Source organism: Ctenopharyngodon idella, chromosome 10, assembly GCF_019924925.1.
Source record: "Ctenopharyngodon idella isolate HZGC_01 chromosome 10, HZGC01, whole genome shotgun sequence".
In the NCBI taxonomy this organism is placed as follows: Eukaryota; Metazoa; Chordata; class Actinopteri; order Cypriniformes; family Xenocyprididae; genus Ctenopharyngodon; species Ctenopharyngodon idella.
This window is the reverse complement of record NC_067229.1, coordinates 49,531,205-49,553,704: the sequence shown is the minus strand read 5'-3', so window position 1 is coordinate 49,553,704 and position 22,500 is coordinate 49,531,205. Positions and strand designations below refer to the sequence as shown.

Here is a 22,500-nt window from a genome sequence, read left to right as displayed (position 1 = left end):
CCTAGCAACCGTTTTGCAAGACCTATATCTCTGCATCAGAACATCGTAGAGACATGGCGGTTGGCTTATATTGGCAAGCAGCCTTTGGAGTATCATCATTGGCAGCTGCTAAGCCACTCCCTAGCAACCAAATAGAGTACCCTAGCAACCGTTTTGCAAGACCTATATCTCTGTATCAGAGCATCGTAGAGACATGGCGGTTGGCTCTTTTGACTCATGCTAGCAAACTGGACTTCCAACATGCTACACATGCTAGCAGTGAATAGCTACATGCTAATGGTGATTAGCTAAGTGCTAAAGTGTCTAAGAACATGCTAAAAACTCTATAAAAACACCATAGTAACCATCTGTGACAACTACCAACCACCTAGTAACATCATAGCAACCACTCAGGTTACCATAGCAACTGCCTAGCAACCACTCATAACACCCTAGCAACCGCCTAGCAACACCTTAGCAACTGCCCCAAGTACCTTACTAACTGCCTAGCAACCGCCTAGCAACCGCCCAGGTTACCATAGCAACCGCCTAGCAACCACCCAGAACACCCTAGCAACCGCCTAGCAACGCCTTAGCAACCACCTCAAGTACCTTACCAACTGCCTAGCAACCGCCTAGCAACCACCCAGGTTACCATAGCAACCGCCTAGCAACCACCCAGAACACCCTAGCAACCGCCTAGCAACACCTTAGCAACCACCCCAAGTACCTTAGCAACTGCCTAGCAACCGCCTAGCAACCACCCAGGTTACCATAGCAACCGCCTAGCAACCACCCAGAACACCCTAGCAACCGCCTAGCAACACCTTAGCAACCACCCCAAGTACCTTAGCAACTGCCTATCAACCGCCTAGCAACCACCCAGGTTACCATAGCAACCGCCTAGCAACCACCCAGAACACCCTAGCAACCGCCTAGCAACACCTTAGCAACCACCCCAAGTACCTTAGCAACCGCCTAGCAACCGCCTAGCAACCACACAGGTTACCATAGCAACCGCCTAGCAACCACCCAGGTTACCATAGCAACCGCCTAGCAACCGCCCAGAACACCCTAGCAACCGCCTAGCAACACCTTAGCAACCACCCCAAGTACCTTAGCAACTGCCTAGCAACCACCCAGGTTACCATAGCAACCGCCTAGCAACCACCCAGAACTCCTTAGCAATTGCCTAGAAACACCGTAGCAACCGATTGCCGAGTTTTGCCACTGCAAGCACCATTCACATTTTCTTCAGGAAATGTACATTCTAGTTATTATTCTTCTTCTTCTGGACAAAAACTTCGGCGCGTAACTTGTCCCGCAGTTTTTGTCCTAGACCCATGAATGAGGTGTCAAATCGACCGGCTCATTGAGGAGAGGTGTGCTATGACTTTTATAAGCGATCGGCCCAACGATGTTCGCACAGGGGGCGAAAAAGCGGCCAAAAAAGTCCCATTGACTTTCAATGGCGGAATGTTCAGAAATTTGAATCTCAACTGTCACTTTCTCACACACACACACACACGCAGGGCCTTAGAACCCTTTCTCTCACTCACTCACATCTCTCACTATTGATCACAGTGTCATAGAGACAAGGGGGCGGGCTCATTTCACTCAGGCAACCAATCAGTCTCTCAGGATCAATGTGACGCTATCAAGCCACGCCCTAGCAACCATATAGAGCACCATAGCAACAGGTTCCATAGACTTCCATTCAAAAAGATCAAAGATATTCCTTTGGATAGAAGTGTCATAGGAACATGAGGGTGGGCTCATTTGACTCAGGACAGCAAACGGCCAATCACGAATCACCTTCAAGACTTCATAGCCACGCCCTAGCAACCATTTAGAGCACCCTAGCAACCCAAAGCATAGAGGGATATCTTCAAATCTGAATATCATAGAGGCATGGGGGTTGGTTTATATCATTCATACTAGCAAGCAGCCTTTGGAGTATCATCATTGGTAGCTGCCAAGCCACTCCCTAGCAACCAAATAGAGTACCCTAGCAACCGTTTTGCAAGACCTATATCTCTGCATCAGAACATCGTAGAGACATGGCGGTTGGCTCTTTTGACTCATGCTAGCAAACTGGACTTCCAACATGCTACACATGCTAGCAGTGAATAGCTACATGCTAATAGTGATTAGCTAAGTGCTAAAGTGTCTAAGAACATGCTAAGAACTCTATAAAAACACCATAGTAACCATCTGTGACAACTACCAACCACCTAGTAACATCATAGCAACCACCTAGGTTACCATAGCAACTGCCTAGCAACCACTCATTACACCCTAGCAACCGCCTAGCAACACCTTAGCAACTGCCCCAAGTACCTTACAACTGCCTAGCAACCGCCTAGCAACCACCCAGGTTACCATAGCAACCGCCTAGCAACCACCCAGAACACCCTAGCAACCGCCTAGCAACACCTTAGCAACCGCCCCAAGTACCTTACCAACTGCCTAGCAACCACCCAGGTTACCATAGCAACCGCCTAGCAACCACCCAGAACACCCTAGCAACCGCCTAGCAACACCTTAGCAATCACCCCAAGTACCTTAGCAACTGCCTAGCAACCGCCTAGCAACCACCCAGGTTACCATAGCAACCGCCTAGCAACCACCCAGAACACCCTAGCAACCGCCTAGCAACACCTTAGCAACCACCGCAAGTACCTTGGCAACCGCCTAGCAACCACCCAGGTTACCATAGCAACCGCCTAGCAACCACCCAGAACACCCTAGCAACCGCCTAGCAACACCTTAGCAACCACCCCAAATACCTTAGCAACAGCCTAGCAACACCCTAGCAACCACCCAGGTTACCATAGTAACCGCCTAGCAACCACCCAGAACACCTTAGCAATTGCCTAGAAACACCCTAGCAACTGAGTGCCGAGTTTTGCCACTGCAAGCACCATTCACATTTTCTTCAGGAAATGTACATTCTAGTTATTATTATTATTATTCTTCTTCTTCTGGACAAAAACTTCGGCGCGTAACTTGTCCCGCAGTTTTTGTCCTAGACCCATGAATGAGGTGTCAAATCGACCGGCTCATTGAGGAGAGGTGTGCTATGACTTTTATAAGCGATCGGCCCAACGATGTTCGCACAGGGGGCGAAAAAGCGGCCAAAAAAGTCCCATTGACTTTCAATGGCGGAATGTTCAGAAATTTGAATCTCAACTGTCACTTTCTCACACACACACACACACACGCAGGGCCTTAGAACCCTTTCTCTCACTCACTCACATCTCTCACTATTGATCACAGTGTCATAGAGACAAGGGGGCGGGCTCATTTCACTCAGGCAACCAATCAGTCTCTCAGGATCAATGTGAAGCTATCAAGCCACGCCCTAGCAACCATATAGAGCACCATAGCAACAGGTTCCATAGACTTCCATTCAAAAAGGTCAAAGATAGTCCTTTGGATAGAAGTGTCATAGGAACATGAGGGTGGGCTCATTTGACTCGGGACAGCAAACGGCCAATCACGAATCACCTTCAAGACTTCATAGCCACGCCCTAGCAACCATTTAGAGCACCCTAGCAACCCAAAGCATAGAGGGATATCTTTAAATCTCAATATCATAGAGGCATGGGGGTTGATTTATATCATTCATACTGGCAAGCAGCCTTTGGAGTATCATCATTGGCAGCTGCTAAGCCACTCCCTAGCAACCAAATAGAGTACCCTAGCAACCATTTTGCAAGGCCTATTTCTCTGTATCAGAACATCGTAGAGACATGGGGGTTGGTTTATATTGGCAAGCAGCCTTTGAAGTATCATCATTGGCAGCTGCCAAGCCACTCCCTAGCAACCAAATAGAGTACCCTAGCAACCGTTTTGCAAGGCCTATTTCTCTGCAACAGAGCATCGCAGAGACATGGCGGTTGGCTCTTTTGCCTCATGCTAGCAAACTGGACTTCCAACATGCTACACATGCTAGCAGTGAATAGCTACATGCTAATAGTGATTAGCTAAATGCTAAAGTGGGCTAAGAACATGCTAAGAACTCTATAAAAACACTAAAGTAACCATCTGTGACAACTACCAACCACCTAGTAACATCATAGCAACCACCCAGGTTACCATAGCAACTGCCTAGCAACCACCCATAACACCCTAGCAACCGCCTAGCAACACCGTAGCAACAGCCCCAAGTACCTAACCAACTGCCTAGCAACACCCTAGCAACCACCCAGGTTACCATAGCAACCGCCTAGCAACCACCCAGAACACCCTAGCAACCGCCTAGCAACACCGTAGCAACTGCCCCAAGTACCTTAGCAACTGCCTAGCAACACCCTAGCAACCACCCAGGTTACCATAGCAACCGCCTAGCAACCACCCAGAACACCCTAGCAACCGCCTAGCAACACCTTAGCAACCACCCCAAGTACCTTAGCAACTGCCTAGCAACACCCTAGCAACCACCCAGGTTACCATAGCAACCGCCTAGCAACCACCCAGAACACCTTAGCAATTGCCTAGAAACACCCTAGCAACCGAGTGCCGAGTTTTGCCACTGCAAGCACCATTCACATTTTCTTCAGGAAATGTACATTCTAGTTAATGGTGCTTGCCAAAGGCAAAGCATCATTATTGTTCTCCTGCATACTTATTATTATTATTATTATTATTATTCTTCTTCTTCTTCTGGACAAAAACTTCGGCGCGTAACTTGTCCCGCAGTTTTTGTCCTAGACCCATGAATGAGGTGTCAAATCGACCGGCTCATTGAGGAGAGGTGTGCTATGACTTTTATAAGCGATCGGCCCAACGATGTTCGCACAGGGGGCGAAAAAGCGGCCAAAAAAGTCCCATTGACTTTCAATGGCGGAATGTTCAGAAATTTGAATCTCAACTGTCACTTTCTCACACACGCACACACACGCAGGGCCTTAGAACCCTTTCTCTCACTCACTCACATCTCTCACTATTGATCACAGTGTCATAGAGACAAGGGGGCGGGCTCATTTCACTCAGGCAACCAATCAGTCTCTCAGGATCAATGTGACGCTATCAAGCCACGCCCTAGCAACCATATAGAGCACCATAGCAACAGGTTCCATAGACTTCCATTCAAAAAGATCAAAGATATTCCTTTGGATAGAAGTGTCATAGGAACATGAGGGTGGGCTCATTTGACTCAGGACAGCAAACGGCCAATCACGAATCACCTTCAAGACTTCATAGCCACGCCCTAGCAACCATTTAGAGCACCCTAGCAACCCAAAGCATAGAGGGATATCTTCAAATCTGAATATCATAGAGGCATGGGGGTTGGTTTATATCATTCATACTGGCAAGCAGCCTTTGGAGTATCATCATTGGTAGCTGCCAAGCCACTCCCTAGCAACCAAATAGAGTACCCTAGCAACCGTTTTGCAAGACCTATATCTCTGCATCAGAACATCGTAGAGACATGGCGGTTGGCTCTTTTGACTCATGCTAGCAAACTGGACTTCCAACATGCTACACATGCTAGCAGTGAATAGCTACATGCTAATAGTGATTAGCTAAGTGCTAAAGTGTCTAAGAACATGCTAAGAACTCTATAAAAACACCATAGTAACCATCTGTGACAACTACCAACCACCTAGTAACATCATAGCAACCACCCAGGTTACCATAGCAACTGCCTAGCAACCACCCATAACACCCTAGCAACCGCCTAGCAACACCTTAGCAACTGCCCCAAGTACCTTACCAACTGCCTAGCAACACCCTAGCAACCACCCAGGTTACCATAGCAACCGCCTAGCAACCACCCAGAACACCTTAGCAACCGCCTAGCAACACCTTAGCAACCACCCCAAGTACCTTAGCAACTGCCTAGCAACAGCCTAGCAACCACCCAGGTTACCATAGCAACCGCCTAGCAACCACCCAGAACACCCTAGCAACCGCCTAGCAACACCTTAGCAACCACCCCAAGTACCTTAGCAACTGCCTAGCAACCGCCTAGCAACCACTCAGGTTACCATAGCAACCGCCTAGCAACCACCCAGAACACCCTAGCAACCGCCTAGCAACACCTTAGCAACCACCCCAAGTACCTTAGCAACTGCCTAGCAACACCCTAGCAACCACCCAGGTTACCATAGCAACCGCCTAGCAATCACCCAGAACACCTTAGCAATTGCCTAGAAACACCCTAGCAACCGAGTGCCGAGTTTTGCCACTGCAAGCACCATTCACATTTTCTTCAGGAAATGTACATTCTAGTATTGTAATTATTATTCACCTGAACAAAACTTTGGCGCGTAACTCGTCCCGCACCGTTTGTCGTAGATCGATGAATGAGGTGTCAAATCGACCGGTTTATTGAGGAGAGGTGTGCTATGACTTTTCTAAGCAATCGGGTGTACGATGTTCACACAGCGTACGAAAAATCGGCTGAAAAAAGTCCCATAGACTTAACATTGCCACAAAATCTGTGAGATCATATCTTTGGATCAGAAGGTCATAGAGACTTGGGGCTGGGCTCTTTTGACTCGGCCAGCCAATAGGTAGTGACACAGCAACTTCATAGCCACGCCCTAGCAACCAATTACAGCCCCCTAGCAACCGAGTGCCGAATTTTGCCACTGCAAGCACCATTCACATTTTCTTCAGGAAATGTACATTCTAGTATTGTAATTACTATTCACCTGGACAAAACTTTGGCGCGTAACTCGTCCCGCACCGTTTGTCGTAGACCCATAAATGAGGTGTCAAATCGACCGGTTTATTGAGGAGAGGTGTGCTATGACTTTTCTAAGCAATCGGGTGTACGATGTTCGCACAGCGTACGAAAAATCGGCTGAAAAAAGTCCCATAGACTTAACATTGCCACAAAATCTCTGAGATCATATTTTTGGATCAGAAGGTCATAGAGACTTGGGGCTGGGCTCTTTTGACTAGGCCAGCCAATAGGTAGTGACACAGCAACTTCATAGCCACGCCCTAGCAACCAATTACAGCACCCTAGCAACCGAGTGGCGAATTTTGCCACTGCAAGCACCATTCACATTTTCTTCAGGAAATGTACATTCTAGTTAATGGTGCTTGCCTCTGGCAAAGCATCATTATTGTTCTCCTGCATACTTATTATTATTATTAATGGTGCTTGCCAAAGGCAAAGCATCATTATTGTTCTCCTGCATACTTATTATTATTATTATTATTATTATTCTTCTTCTTCTTCTGGACAAAAACTTCGGCGCGTAACTTGTCCCGCAGTTTTTGTCCTAGACCCATGAATGAGGTGTCAAATCGACCGGCTCATTGAGGAGAGGTGTGCTATGACTTTTATAAGCGATCGGCCCAACGATGTTCGCACAGGGGGCGAAAAAGCGGCCAAAAAAGTCCCATTGACTTTCAATGGCGGAATGTTCAGAAATTTGAATCTCAACTGTCACTTTCTCACACACACACACACACGCAGGGCCTTAGAACCCTTTCTCTCACTCACTCACATCTCTCACTATTGATCACAGTGTCATAGAGACAAGGGGGCGGGCTCATTTCACTCAGGTAACCAATCAGTCTCTCAGGATCAATGTGAAGCTATCAAGCCACGCCCTAGCAACCATATAGAGCACCATAGCAACAGGTTCCATAGACTTCCATTCAAAAGGATCAAAGATAGTCCTTTGGATAGAAGTGTCATAGGAACATGAGGGTGGGCTCATTTGACTCGGGACAGCAAACGGCCAATCACGAATCACCTTCAAGACTTCATAGCCACGCCCTAGCAACCATTTGGAGCACCCTAGCAACCCAAAGCATAGAGGGATATCTTCAAATCTGAATATCATAGAGGCATGGGGGTTGGTTTATATCATTCATACTGGCAAGCAGCCTTTGGAGTATCATCACTGGCAGCTGCCAAGCCACTCCCTAGCAACCAAACAGAGTACCCTAGCAACCATTTAGCAAGACCTATATCTCTGCATCAGAGCATCGTAGGGACATGGCGGTTGGGTTATATTGGCAAGCAGCCTTTGGAGTATCATCATTGGCAGCTGCTAAGCCACTCCCTAGCAACCAAACAGAGTACCCTAGCAACCGTTTAGCAAGACCTATATCTCTGCATCAGAGCATCGTAGAGACATGGCGGTTGGCTCTTTTGACTCATGCTAGCAAACTGGACTTCCAACATGCTACACAAGCTAGCAGTGAATAGCTACATGCTAATAGTGATTAGCTAAGTGCTAAAGTGTCTAAGAACATGCTAAGAACTCTATAAAAACACCATAGTAACCATCTGTGACAACTACCAACCACCTAGTAACATCATAGCAACCACCCAGGTTACCATAGCAACTGCCTAGCAACCACCCATAACACCCTAGCAACCGCCTAGCAACACCTTAGCAACTGCCCCAAGTACCTTACCAACTGCCTAGCAACACCCTAGCAACCACCCAGGTTACCATAGCAACCGCCTAGCAACCACCCAGAACACCTTAGCAACCGCCTAGCAACACCTTAGCAACCACCCCAAGTACCTTAGCAACTGCCTAGCAACAGCCTAGCAACCACCCAGGTTACCATAGCAACCGCCTAGCAACCACCCAGAACACCCTAGCAACCGCCTAGCAACACCTTAGCAACCACCCCAAGTACCTTAGCAACTGCCTAGCAACCGCCTAGCAACCACTCAGGTTACCATAGCAACCGCCTAGCAACCACCCAGAACACCCTAGCAACCGCCTAGCAACACCTTAGCAACCACCCCAAGTACCTTAGCAACTGACTAGCAACACCCTAGCAACCACCCAGGTTACCATAGCAACCGCCTAACAACCACCCAGAACACCTTAGCAATTGCCTAGAAACACCCTAGCAACCGAGTGCCGAGTTTTGCCACTGCAAGCACCATTCACATTTTCTTCAGGAAATGTACATTCTAGTATTGTAATTACTATTCACCTGGACAAAACTTTGGCGCGTAACTCGTCCCGCACCGTTTGTCGTAGACCGATGAATGAGGTGTCAAATCGACCGGTTTATTGAGGAGAGGTGTGCTATGACTTTTCTAAGCAATCGGGTGTACGATGTTCGCACAGCGTACAAAAAATCGGCTGAAAAAAGTCCCATAGACTTAACATTGCCACAAAAGGTGTGAGATCATATCTTTGGATCAGAAGGTCATAGAGACTTGGGGCTGGGCTCTTTTGACTCGGCCAGCCAATAGGTAGTGACACAGCAACTTCATAGCCACGCCCTAGCAACCAATTACAGCACCCTAGCAACCTAGTGGCGAATTTTGCCACTGCAAGCACCATTCACATTTTCTTCAGGAAATGTACATTCTAGTTATTATTATTATTCTTCTTCTTCTTCTGGACAAAACTTCGGCGCGTAACTTGTCCCGCAGTTTTTGTCCTAGACCCACGAATGAGGTGTCAAATCGTGCGGATTATTGAGAAGAGGTGTGCTATGACTTTTATAAGCGATCGGGTGTACGATGTTCGCCCGGCGGGCGAAAAAGTAGCCGAAAAATCCCATTGACTTAACATTGCGACAAACTTTGACGAGTCATAGCTCCTAACGAGAATTTCGTAGAAACATGTGGGTTACCACGTTTGAAGAGGCTGACAGTCTCTGTCAGACCATACCTCAAAATGGGGTGTAAGTTGTACCCCTGGGGCGCAAGAGCTGCCCAAATTTGCCCCATAGACTTACTATGGTGAAGCCGTGCCCATGAAACAGTGTGTTTTTCCTACTATGGGAAATTACATAGAGATTTTGTATTGAACATAACTCTGGATCACAGTGTCATAGAGACAAGGGGGTGGGCTCATTTTACTCAGGCAACCAATCAGTCTCTCAGGATCATTTTGAAGCTATCAAACCACGCCCTAGCAACCATATAGAGCACCATAGCAACAAGTTCCATAGACTTCCATTCAAAAAGATCAAAGATAGTCCTTTGGATAGAAGTGTCATAGGAACATGAGGGTGGGCTCATTTGACTCGGGACAGCAAACGGCCAATCACGAATCACCTTCAAGACTTCATAGCCACGCCCTAGCAACTATTTAGAGCACCCTAGCAACCCAAAGCATAGAGGGATATCTTCAAATCTGAATATCATAGAGGCATGGGGGTTGATTTATATCATTCATACTGGCAAGCAGCCTTTGGAGTATCATCACTGGCAGCTGCCAAGCCACTCCCTAGCAACCAAACAGAGTACCCTAGCAACCGTTTAGCAAGACCTATATCTCTGTATCAGAGCATCGTAGAGACATGGCGGTTGGCTTATATTGGCAAGCAGCCTTTGGTGTATCATCATTGGCAGCCGCTTAGCCACTCCCTAGCAACCAAACAGAGTACCCTAGCAACCCAAAGCATAGAGGGATATCTTCAAATCTGAATATCATAGAGGCATGGGGGTTGATTTATATCATTCATACTGGCAAGCAGCCTTTGGTGTATCATCATTGGCAGCTGCCAAGCCACTCCATAGCAACCAAACAGAGTACCCTAGCAACCGTTTTACAAGACCTATATCTCTGCATCAGAGCATCATAGAGACATGGCGGTTGGCTCTTTTTACTCATGCTAGCAAACTGGACTTCCAACATGCTAAACATGCTAGCAGTGAATAGCTACATGCTAATGGTGATTAGCTAAGTGCTAAAGTGGGCTAAGAACATGCTAAGAACTCTATAAAAACACCATAGTAACCATCTGTGACAGCTACCAACCACCTAGTAACATCATAGCAACCACCCAGGTTACCATAGCAACTGCCTAGCAACCACCCATAACACCCTAGCAACCACCTAGCAACACCGTAGCAACTGCCCCAAGTACCTTATCAACTGCCTAGCAACACCCTAGCAACCACCCAGGTTACCATAGCAACCGCATAGCAACCACCCAGAACACCCTAGCAACCGCCTAGCAACACCTTAGCAACTACCCCAAGTACCTTAGCAACTGCCTAGCAACACCCTAGCAACCACCCAGGTTACCATAGCAACCGCCTAGCAACCACCCAGAACACCCTAGCAACCGCCTAGCAACACCTTAGCAACCACCCCAAGTACCTTAGCAACTGCCTAGCAACACCCTAGCAACCACCCAGGTTACCATAGCAACTGCCTAGCAACCACCCAGAACACCCTAGCAACCGCCTAGCAACACCTTAGCAACAACCCCAAGTACCTTAGCAACTGCCTAGCAACAGCCTAGCAACCACCCAGGTTACCATAGCAACCGCCTAGCAACCGCCTAGCAACACCTTAGCAACCACCCCAAGTACCTTAGCAACCGCCTAGCAACCACTCAGGTTACCATAGCAACCGCCTAGCAACCACCCAGAACACCTTAGCAATTGCCCAGAAACACCCTAGCAACCGAGTGCCGAGTTTTGCCACTGCAAGCACCATTCACATTTTCTTCAGGAAATGTACATTCTAGTTAATGGTGCTTGCCTCTGGCAAAGCATCATTATTGTTCTCCTGCATACTTATTATTATTATTATTATTATTATTCTTCTTCTTCTGGACAAAAACTTCGGCGCGTAACTTGTCCCGCAGTTTTTGTCCTAGACCCATGAATGAGGTGTCAAATCGACCGGCTCATTGAGGAGAGGTGTGCTATGACTTTTATAAGCGATCGGCCCAACGATGTTCGCACAGGGGGCGAAAAAGCGGCCAAAAAAGTCCCATTGACTTTCAATGGCGGAATGTTCAGAAATTTGAATCTCAACTGTCACTTTCTCACACACGCACACACACGCAGGGCCTTAGAACCCTTTCTCTCACTCACTCACATCTCTCACTATTGATCACAGTGTCATAGAGACAAGGGGGCGGGCTCATTTCACTCAGGCAACCAATCAGTCTCTCAGGATCAATGTGACGCTATGAAGCCACGCCCTAGCAACCATATAGAGCACCCTAGCAACAGGTTCCATAGACTTCCATTCAAAAAGGTCAAAGATAGTCCTTTGGATAGAAGTGTCATAGGAACATGAGGGTGGGCTCATTTGACTCGGGAGAGCAAACGGCCAATCACGAATCACCTTAAAGACTTCATAGCCACGCCCTAGCAACCATTTGGAGCACCCTAGCAACCCACAGCATAGAGCGATATCTTTAAATCTCAATATCATAGAGGCATGGGGGTTGATTTATATCATTCATACTGGCAAGCAGCCTTTGGAGTATCATCATTGGCAGCTGCCAAGCCACTCCCTAGCAACCAAACAGAGTACCCTAGCAACCGTTTTTCAAGACCTATATCTCTGCATCAGAACATCGTAGAGACATGGCGGTTGGCTTATATTGGCAAGCAGCCTTTGGTGTATCATCATTGGCAGCTGCTAAGCCACTCCCTAGCAACCAAACAGAGTACCCTAGCAACCGTTTAGCAAGACCTATATCTCTGCATCAGAGCATCGTAGAGACATGGCGGTTGGCTCTTTCGACTCATGCTAGCAAACTGGACTTCCAACCTGCTACACATTCTAGCAGTGAATAGCTACATGCTAATGGTGATTAGCTAAGTGCTAAAGTGGGCTAAGAACATGCTAAGAACTCTATAAAAACACCATAGTAACCATCTGTGACAACTACCAACCACCTAGTAACATCATAGCAACCACCCAGGTTACCATAGCAACTGCCTAGCAACCACCCATAACACCCTAGCAACCACCTAGCAACACCGTAGCAACTGCCCCAAGTACCTTACCAACTGCCTAACAACCGCCTAGCAACCACCCAGGTTACCATAGCAACCGCCTAGCAACCACCCAGAACACCCTAGCAACCGCCTAGCAACACCTTAGCAACCACCCCAAGTACCTTAGCAACTGCCTAGCAACCGCCTAGCAACCACCCAGGTTACCATAGCAACTGCCTAGCAACCACCCAGAACACCCTAGCAACCGCCTAGCAACACCTTAGCAACCACCCCAAGTACCTTAGCAACTGCCTAGCAACCGCCTAGCAACCACCCAGGTTACCATAGCAACCGCCTAGCAACCACCCAGAACACCCTAGCAACCGCCTAGCAACACCTTAGCAACCACCCCAAGTACCTTAGCAACCGCCTAGCAACACCTTAGCAACCACCCCAAGTACCTTAGCAACTGCCTAGCAACACCCTAGCAACCACCCAGGTTACCATAGTAACCGCCTAGCAACCACCCAGAACACCTTAGCAATTGCCTAGAAACACGCTAGCAACCGAGTGCTGAGTTTTGCCATTGCAAGCACCATTCACATTTTCTTCAGGAAATGTACATTCTAGTTAATGGTGCTTGCCAAAGGCAAAGCATCATTATTGTTCTCCTGCATACTTATTATTATTATTATTCTTCTTCTTCTTCTGGACAAAACTTCGGCGCGTAACTTGTCCCGCAGTTTTTGTCCTAGACCCATGAATGAGGTGTCAAATCGACCGGCTCATTGAGGAGAGGTGTGCTATGACTTTTATAAGCGATCGGGTGTACGATGTTCGCCCGGCGGGCGAAAAAGTAGCCGAAAAATCCCATTGACTTAACATTGCGACGAACTTTGACGAGTCATAGCTCCTAACAAGAATTTCGTAGAAACATGTGGGTTACAACGTTTGAAGAGGCTGACAGTCTCTGTCAGACCATACCTCAAAATGGGGTGTAAGTTGTACCCCTGGGGCGCAAGAGCTGCCCAAAGTTGCCCCATTGACTTACTATGGTGAAGCCGTGCCCATGAAACAGTGTGTTTTTCCTACTATGGTAAATTACATAGGGATTTTGTATTGAACATAACTCTGGATCACAGTGTCATAGAGACAAGGGGGTGGGCTCATTTCACTCAGGCAACCAATCAGTCTCTCAGGATCAATGTGACGCTATGAAGCCACGCCCTAGCAACCATATAGAGCACCATAGCAACAGGTTCCATAGACTTCCATTCAAAAAGATCAAAGATATTCCTTTGGATAGAAGTGTCATAGGAACATGAGGGTGGGCTCATTTGACTCGGGACAGCAAACGGCCAATCACGAATCACCTTCAAGACTTCATAGCCATGCCCTAGCAACCATTTAGAGCACCCTAGCAACCCAAAGCATAGAGGGATATCTTCAAATCTGAATATCATAGAGGCATGGGGGTTGGTTTATATCATTCATACTGGCAAGCAGCCTTTGGAGTATCATCACTGGCAGCTGCCAAGCCACTCCCTAGCAACCAAACAGAGTACCCTAGCAACCGTTTAGCAAGACCTATATCTCTGCATCAGAGCATCATAGGGACATGGCGGTTGGGTTATATTGGCAAGCAGCCTTTGGTGTATCATCATTGGCAGCTGCTAAGCCACTCCCTAGCAACCAAACAGAGTACCCTAGCAACCGTTTAGCAAGACCTATATCTCTGCATCAGAGCATCGTAGAGACATGGCGGTTGGCTCTTTTGACTCATGCTAGCAAACTGGACTTCCAACATGCTACACATGCTAGCAGTGAATAGCTACATGCTAATAGTGATTAGCGAAGTGCTAAAGTGTCTAAGAACATGCTAAGAACTCTATAAAAACACCATAGTAACCATCTGTGACAACTACCAACCACCTAGTAACATCATAGCAACCACCTAGGTTACCATAGCAACTGCCTAGCAACCACTCATAACACCCTAGCAACTGTCTAGCAACACCTTAGCAACTGCCCCAAGTACCTTACCAACTGCCTAGCAACCGCCTAGCAACCACCCAGGTTACCATAGCAACCGCCTAGCAACCACCCAGAACACCCTAGCAACCGCCTAGCAACACCTTAGCAACCGCCCCAAGTACCTTACCAACTGCCTAGCAACCGCCTAGCAACCACCCAGGTTACCATAGCAACCACCTAGCAACCACCCAGAACCCCTTAGCAATTGCCTAGAAACACCCTAGCAACCGAGTGCCGAGTTTTGCCACTGCAAGCACCATTCACATTTTCTTCAGGAAATGTACATTCTAGTATTGTAATTACTATTCACCTGAACAAAACTTTGGCGCGTAACTCGTCCCGCACCGTTTGTCGTAGATCGATGAATGAGGTGTCAAATCGACCGGTTTATTGAGGAGAGGTGTGCTATGACTTTTCTAAGCAATCGGGTGTACGATGTTCACACAGCGTACGAAAAATCGGCTGAAAAAAAGTCCCATAGACTTAACATTGCCACAAAATCTGTGAGATCATATCTTTGGATCAGAAGGTCATAGAGACTTGGGGCTGGGCTCTTTTGACTCGGCCAGCCAATAGGTAGTGACACAGCAACTTCATAGCCACGCCCTAGCAACCAATTACAGCACCCTAGCAACCGAGTAGCGAATTTTGCCACTGCAAGCACCATTCACATTTTCTTCAGGAAATGTACATTCTAGTTTAGATTATTATTGTTGCCTCTAAGAATTATGTGTCTGATTTTTAATTTCCTATTTTGGGTTCATTTTAAGCCAGCCATACAGTAATTTTTAAACAATAGTTGAGTTAAATAAAACTACCCAGCATGTTGGGCAAACATTTAACCCAACCGCTGGGTTAAAACAGCCCAGTCACTGGGTTTGTCCATTTTCAACCCAACTTGAGTTGTTTTTAACCCAGCATTTTTAGAGTGTGTATGATACAAATATTTATGACTTGTGGTTTCTTTGTGGTCCTGTGGTCAGGTGTTGAGCAGCAGTTACACACTAAAAAATGCTGGGTTGTTTCAACCTATGTTTGGGTCAAATATGGACAAACCCAACCCAACTGTTATTTTAAAATTTGTAATTAAATTTTTAAACCCAACAGTTGGGTTTGTCCATATTTGTCCCAAACATAGGTTGAAACAACCCAGCATTTTTTAGAGTGCACAGTGATGCTTGGCTCAGCAAACGGCACCAATAAAGAGAAATTTTTACAAAATATGGATCCAGATGGAGAATATGGGGTGTAGCTAATTTAGAAAAGTGCTCTTTGACCTTGCCAAAGCAAATAACACAGAACTCATAAATGCTACATGCTTTTTTCCAATTAGACTTATTCCCAAAAGAACACATCTTATTTGCTTAGCATATACTGCCTCGTTTAAATGTGATCAATATCTTATTAAATGTTATACAGCATTCAGACTTTGTCATGCAAAAAGATGCATCGGGAAAGCATTAAATCTGACCAGTCAGCATCCAAACATATTGCGTTCAAGGTTAAATTTTTTTGCGTCCACAGGGAAATTGCATAAAATATTCAGGATCATTTGAGTTTGTCCCACAGAGAATAAAACTCACCTTCGTTATTTTCTGCATTTTCCATCCCTCTAATATTTTGCAGACTTTCACACTATTTTCGGTTCATATTAAAAACGTCCCCTGCCGACACAGAGCCACGAGTCTGAGAGGAAAAAGGTCAAAGCAATTTATATTTGACATGTGCGGTTTGATCGCCTTGTCATCGCCTCGGGCCACACACACACACACACACACACAAACACTCGACTTCACAGCGGTCCAGACACATGTGTTTCCTTGCATTCGCTCGACAGAAGTAATCGGGCCACATGCACGCGGCTCCAGAGACGTCCTCGGATAGATGGCTTTCCAGTAAAGTGACCTGTAGTGGATGCGAGCGAGTCATCAATTCTTGCATGCATCGAAATGAAATGTTCTGACATGCTGGTGTGCTCATGAGGGCAGGCGTGAATGAAAACATATACTCTGATGGAGCGGCGGAGGAGCTCTTAATGAGAAGAGGTGTCGGGGGCCCATGAGTGCTTATTTATGAAGCGCGTTGAGAGAGTGCGGAGACGCCAGCGGCGCGGGGTGGCGCTCCATTGCCTTCCTGAATAACCATCATGGCAATTTCACAGTGATTTACGATAAAGCTCTCGCAAGCGTGGACGTATAACCTTGATACTGCTGTATCATGAAGGAAACGTCTGTGGACACGGCGCTATCACCCAAGGGACTCTGCGTGGGTCTGTCGGTCGCTCTGGATTCGTGTCGCCATCGGTGTGAGCGTGTTATTGGAGTGGAAGTGGCATTTGCGGCGGGCCTGTGGGGATGCCTTGCGCTGGCCACACGCTGACAGTAATGGATGAGCTGCTGGTTAGAAAGATGCTCCAAAAGTGACACAGGAAAATAGCCTTCCTTTCTGCTCAAAATGATTTATAATCAACACTTCCATCCAAACACAGCCATCAGAAACATCTGCCCCAATAGCTCATGACTCACTATAAATATATGTAGAAATGTTGAATGAATGTAACCTAAAAAATGAAGAAATGGAACCATTTTTGTGCGGCTCAACTTCAGACATTACAACATGTCATAACTTATGTGTGAACTATCTGATCACATGGCTTCCTTTGCTACTGCAAATGTGTTTCTTAAACACGTTGTTACAGAGAAGACAAAAACAAAAAGTCAAGGTTCAAGAGCCCAACTAAAAAAAAACACCAATCACCATAATGGTGACTTCAAATGAAACTAAATCAATAGCGCTAAACCCCTATTAATTATCAGTAAGAACTCTTTTAAATGTATGACAGAATAAAGTCTGAAATAAACTGTTTTTTATAGGTTAATAAGTGAAGCTGATAATGCTGTTTTTGGAGTTGTTTAATCATCCTCTGCTTACAGAACATTCATATTTAATGGTACCTATATATTTATTTGTAGATTGCATTTAATGGATTACACTTTCATAAGAATCATTTGCAATTGGTTTGTAAAAGGTGTTATTTTACATGTATGCACTGAGGTTTCGTTGCATTTACATCGTTTTGACCAGTAGGTGCCGCCAGCCAGTGGTGTTTCGAGTGCTTCATCACTAGTGTTTTGTTTATAGGGTCGCTAGCGACCCGAGGTTTGTAATATGACGTATTTTTTTTCTGCGCGACAATTGAATCTCTGAGTGCAATTCACCTTTATGCCTCAAGGTGTCTGATATACAATGATGACGTGATGTTTCACTTCATAATTAGGCTTCCTTTGTTACTGCAAATGTGTTTCTTAAACACACTGTTACAGAGAAGACAAAATAAAAAGTCAAGGTGTAAGAGCCCAACTAAAGCAAACACTGATCACCATAATGGCGATTACAAATTAAAACATTAGCGATAAAACCCATTAATTCTCAGTAAGAACTTTTTTAAACGTATGACGGAATAAAGTCAGTTCAGTTTGTATAGGTTAATAAGTGAAGCTGTATTTGTAGGTTGCATTTAATAGACTACTCTTTCATAACAATCATTTGCAATTGGTTTATTAAAGTTCTCATTATACATGTTTGCACTGAGTTTTTGTTGCATTTACAATGTTTTGACCAGCAGGTGCCGCCAGCCGGTGGTGTTTCGAGCGCCTTGAAACAGTGAATCATTTTCTGAAGCAATTGGTTAAATTTATTCAGAGTTTTGTTTCTTCAATGGCTAGTGTTTTGTTTTGACCACCAGAGGGCGCTGTGCGCTATAGCAGCTTAAAATCGTCTTATCATTCATCTTTCTTTACTAATTACGTGCTCACACTAATTTTGCCATTGGCATCATTGTCATCATCATCGTGTCATCTGCTTTAAAGTAAAGCACATAATAACATATAAAATTCTTTAATGTTTCTAATCCTTTACGCTGCTGTTGTTTAATGCATACTGAGTCTTTCAGTGAAGGTGTGTAAAGTTTCATCATGTATCTGTATCATGAACTATCAATCAGACGACAGAAGGACTGTAGGAGATCATGTACTGTTGCTTTAAGTGAGAATCCTGCAGACTGTGCTGATGAACTCCAGCTGAATTACACAGTTAATAGTTGCTCCACAGAGCCGCGACTCACCTTACAAACAAACAGACTGAATGTAGTCATGCAAACCAGTCTAAAGCATATGCCATCTATCACCCTCTCCTGGAATAAGATGAGGGCGAAACGCCAGAGCAGGACTGTATTAAACTCCGCGGCGCGCAGCGGGCCGGAGACGAGGAGATGAGTAAAATCCCTCCGGGGAGAGAAGCGTGAAAGAACCCGGAGCGCCAGCCGAAATCCAACATCCTGCCTATTTCTGCTTTAATAACTCTGAGCCAGTAATGCACCGTCAGGCCCTCGTTCCTCCGCATGTAAACAGCTTCAGCGTACAGATTAACAGTCTCACCTGACACTGTTACCAAAGTAAAACAATACTAGCACTGATAACTTCAGAGAGACTTCATGGAGCTCGCAGGAAATTAACTATCAACTCCTTAGAATACAGGTGCTCAACCTTTTTGACTCAATATTTGAAGGTCCCGCTTCTGCTGTAATCATAAAGCTGCTTATTTCAAACTATTATTTACAGAAACTAGATATAGTCAAATATTTCTAAATACTTAAATTCCTGATGATTCAAAAACTGAATGTTCTTCAGGGTTTGCACTGTTTATTACAAATGGCTTTACAGGACTTTTCTAATCTTTTGTTATTACAGGACATGTATTATTATATTTTTTTTTTTATCTGCAATTTCTACCTGATAAAATATGTTAGAGCTTGACACGTCAAAAAAAAAATATTACACTGTAAAAAGTTTATTAATTCCCATGAATTCTTTATTAATTTGCCATGACTTTAGGATTTTATTTATTTACACGACTTTCTGAAACTTTATTAATTTCTTTGACTTCTTACAGGCTAATTTATTTTTAAGAATTTATTTAAGACTTTAAGATTTTATTAATTTTCATAACTTTTTAAAAATTTATTTTCCAATATATTATACTGCAAAAAGTGTATTAATTCCCATGACTTTTTTTTAATTAATTTGCCATGACTTTAAGATTTTATTAATTTCCATAAATTCAAATTTTATTAATTTCCATAAATTTTTAAGATTTTCTTAATTTCCATTATTCTTTAAGATTATTATTTGCCAAGCCTTTTGAGGTTTTATTAATTTTCCATAACTTAAGATTTTATCAATTTCCAAGACTTTTTAAATTTGTAATAAATTCCATAACTTTTTAAGAGTTTATTTTCCAAGATTTTAAGATTTTATTAATTTCCATAACTTAAAACTTCATTAATTTTCATAACCTTTTAAAATTTTATGAATTTGCATATTTTTTTTTAAGATTACTATTTTTCAATCCTTTTGAGGTGTTATTAATTTCCATAATTTAAGATTTTATAATGTCCAAGACTTTTTAAGATTGTAATAATTTCCATCGCTTTTTAAGAATTTATTTTCCAAGACTTTTTTAAGATTTTAATAATTTCTATAACTTTTTAAGATTTCTTTTAATTAATTTTTGAGAAGTTAGTCATTTCCATGATGTCTGGAAATCACACTTTTCTAATTCTCTCATATATGTTTTCCAAGGCATTGAGTCCCTGATTTTTCAATAAAAATGACAATTAAGGGAATTAATTAAAATGAATAAATGTAATGTCAGCCTTACATTTCAGTTTTTAGCTGTTTTAGCTTTTCCATAGAACATTACATCAGTTTTTTGTCAAAATGCATTGCATGTAGGCCTACAGCTTTATATCCATGCAGTATGATTCTTTTTGGTGAATCGATTCATTTGTTTTGTGAATCAGTTCATTGTTTCATGGCATTTTATTTTAAAGAGCACCACTGGTATAGTTAGTAGACAGCAGCACAATCGGCAGCGTCTCTGACGAAGATCTAGTCATTTGCTGCTTGATCCAGTAACATGAGTTCATGTAATCGCAACACTGCGTTCGCCTGAAATGCCAGAGAGTTCGCAGGAAATGAGCTCGCATTGGTTTTCATTTCTGAAACAACTGCTGCAGAACACTGGAGATCGTTAGATGGCTGCGATTAACCTTTAGATGCATGTAAACAACGCATGTGATGATGGAATAATGATGTCTGAATTAAAGAGCACAGTGTTGGGTTGTTAAATAAGTGACGCTACTAACTTAATTACATCTTTCAGCAGTAGTTTCACAGCAGCTCCAGTGTTTTTAAAACAATGCTGCTTTTCCATAAAACATCACACCTGTTTTTCTTTTTCCACAGCTTTATAGCCTTGCATTATGATTCTTTTTAGTGAATCGGTTCATTTGTTTGTTCATATGTATGTAAACTGGCTCAAGTTTTACTTTTATTTAACAGCATTTTTACCCCCTTTTTTATAGCAAACTATTTAGTTAAATCCTGATTTCCCACCCAGTGAATCAACTCTAATGGCTCTGAACTTTGCTAGATGTGGTAATATTGACTGAACCAGCAGAGTTCGGCTTCAGTCTACTTTCGCCAACACCTTTAGCATTTTTTGAATCTTTATAATGGCATGTACTGCTGGTTAAAGTCTCAACGTGCCGGTCACGACACCAATTACACCGGGCGATTTGTCGTAGATATATTGCTAATAAGCATGAGCTTTTTTGGGCTTCATTTAAGATGCACAGTATGGTAGTATTTTTCACCGAGTAGTGTTTAGCAGTATAAGTGGACCCTATCAAAATGATTTAATTACAACGAACATGGTAATAATTACAGATGCGCTGGTCTGTCACTGTGATTGGCGTTTAATAGTGGACAGAAAACAAACGGTTCAGCCGAAGGGACGTTATTGAGCATCTGGAGTCAGTCGCCTGTTTCCTGAGAGCTGATGGATTCACAGCAGGACGGCGGTGATTTCTCACATTTCCTCCGGTAGACGCGTGACAGCTGGATATAAAGTGAATGAGATCGTATGTGCGGCGCATGTACTTGAAGAGCCATTAGCAACAGACGCTACTGAGGTTATTATAGGCAACCATAATGATGCAAACAATAACTTATGAATCTGAGTTCATGAAACTTTATCTGCATCTTAAAAGAGTCATGGGCTGTAATAAAACATGCTATTTAAGAATAAATATAGGCCTTTTATAGACTCTAAAAAATGCTGTGTTAAAAACAACCCAAGTTGGATTGAAAATGGACAAACCCAGCGATCAGGTTGTTTTAACCCAGCACATGGGTTGTTTTAACCCAGCGATCGGGTTGTTTTAACCCAGCGATCGGGTTGTTTTAAGCCAGCGATCGGGTTGTTTTAACCCAGTGAATGGGCTGTTTTTTGGGCTCTACTAGAACAGGTTTTCATGCTTGAATGTTCATTAGAGAACTCAATTCAGTATTCACACGCTTCGGATGTTTGCGCACAGAAAACCATCTCAGATGGTGTGAAAACAGAATTACGTTCTCTTTCACATCTTATAGCATTTAAATGGTTTAAAATCACTTGAATGTGTAAATTAGCGAAACTTAAAAACGCTTTCAAATGAAAAATGCAGCATCTCAAATTGCTTTCACTCTGATTTGATCGCTGACCGTTCCAGTGGGTCAGCACACCCCTATCTCTAGTGATGATATAATCTAGACTGTGTGTATTAAACACAGTAATTATCCTGAGAAGCTCATTAAGCATAAACTCTTCTCTCTAGGGATACAAACACAGCCTTTAGTTAAAGAAACGCTGACAAAAGAACATACATCTGGCTCGACACGCACCGCCGCTCGCACGCCGTCGCCCTGATCGTGCCGCACACATTCTGTTGTGTTACAGAAACA

General features: G+C 44.2%; 4 long non-coding RNA genes across 13 annotated transcripts in view; 2 read left to right on the top strand and 2 right to left on the bottom strand.

Moving 5' to 3' along the window:
• Nucleotides 1–8,791, bottom strand: part of LOC127521700 (uncharacterized) — a 10,243-nt gene extending 1,452 nt beyond the window's left edge. Inside the window, exons 1-3 of the long non-coding RNA XR_007932438.1 lie at nt 8,294–8,791; nt 4,072–5,814; nt 1,795–2,235 (exon numbers count right to left, since the gene is read on the bottom strand). This is a non-coding gene — a long non-coding RNA (uncharacterized LOC127521700). The remainder of the gene's footprint in view (nt 1–1,794; nt 2,236–4,071; nt 5,815–8,293) is intronic.
• Nucleotides 1–22,500, top strand: part of LOC127521703 (uncharacterized) — a 163,083-nt gene that overhangs the window by 51,029 nt on the left and 89,554 nt on the right. The gene's annotated exons all lie outside the window — the stretch shown is intronic.
• LOC127521702 (uncharacterized) lies at nt 627–11,374 on the top strand. The gene is made up of 5 exons (XR_007932439.1): nt 627–747; nt 4,226–6,503; nt 6,910–7,270; nt 9,414–11,077; nt 11,282–11,374. It is a non-coding gene; the product is annotated as an uncharacterized LOC127521702 (long non-coding RNA).
• LOC127521704 (uncharacterized) lies at nt 11,483–13,813 on the bottom strand. The gene is made up of 2 exons (XR_007932451.1): nt 13,084–13,813; nt 11,483–13,040 (listed from the first exon to the last, which is right to left on the bottom strand). It is a non-coding gene; the product is annotated as an uncharacterized LOC127521704 (long non-coding RNA).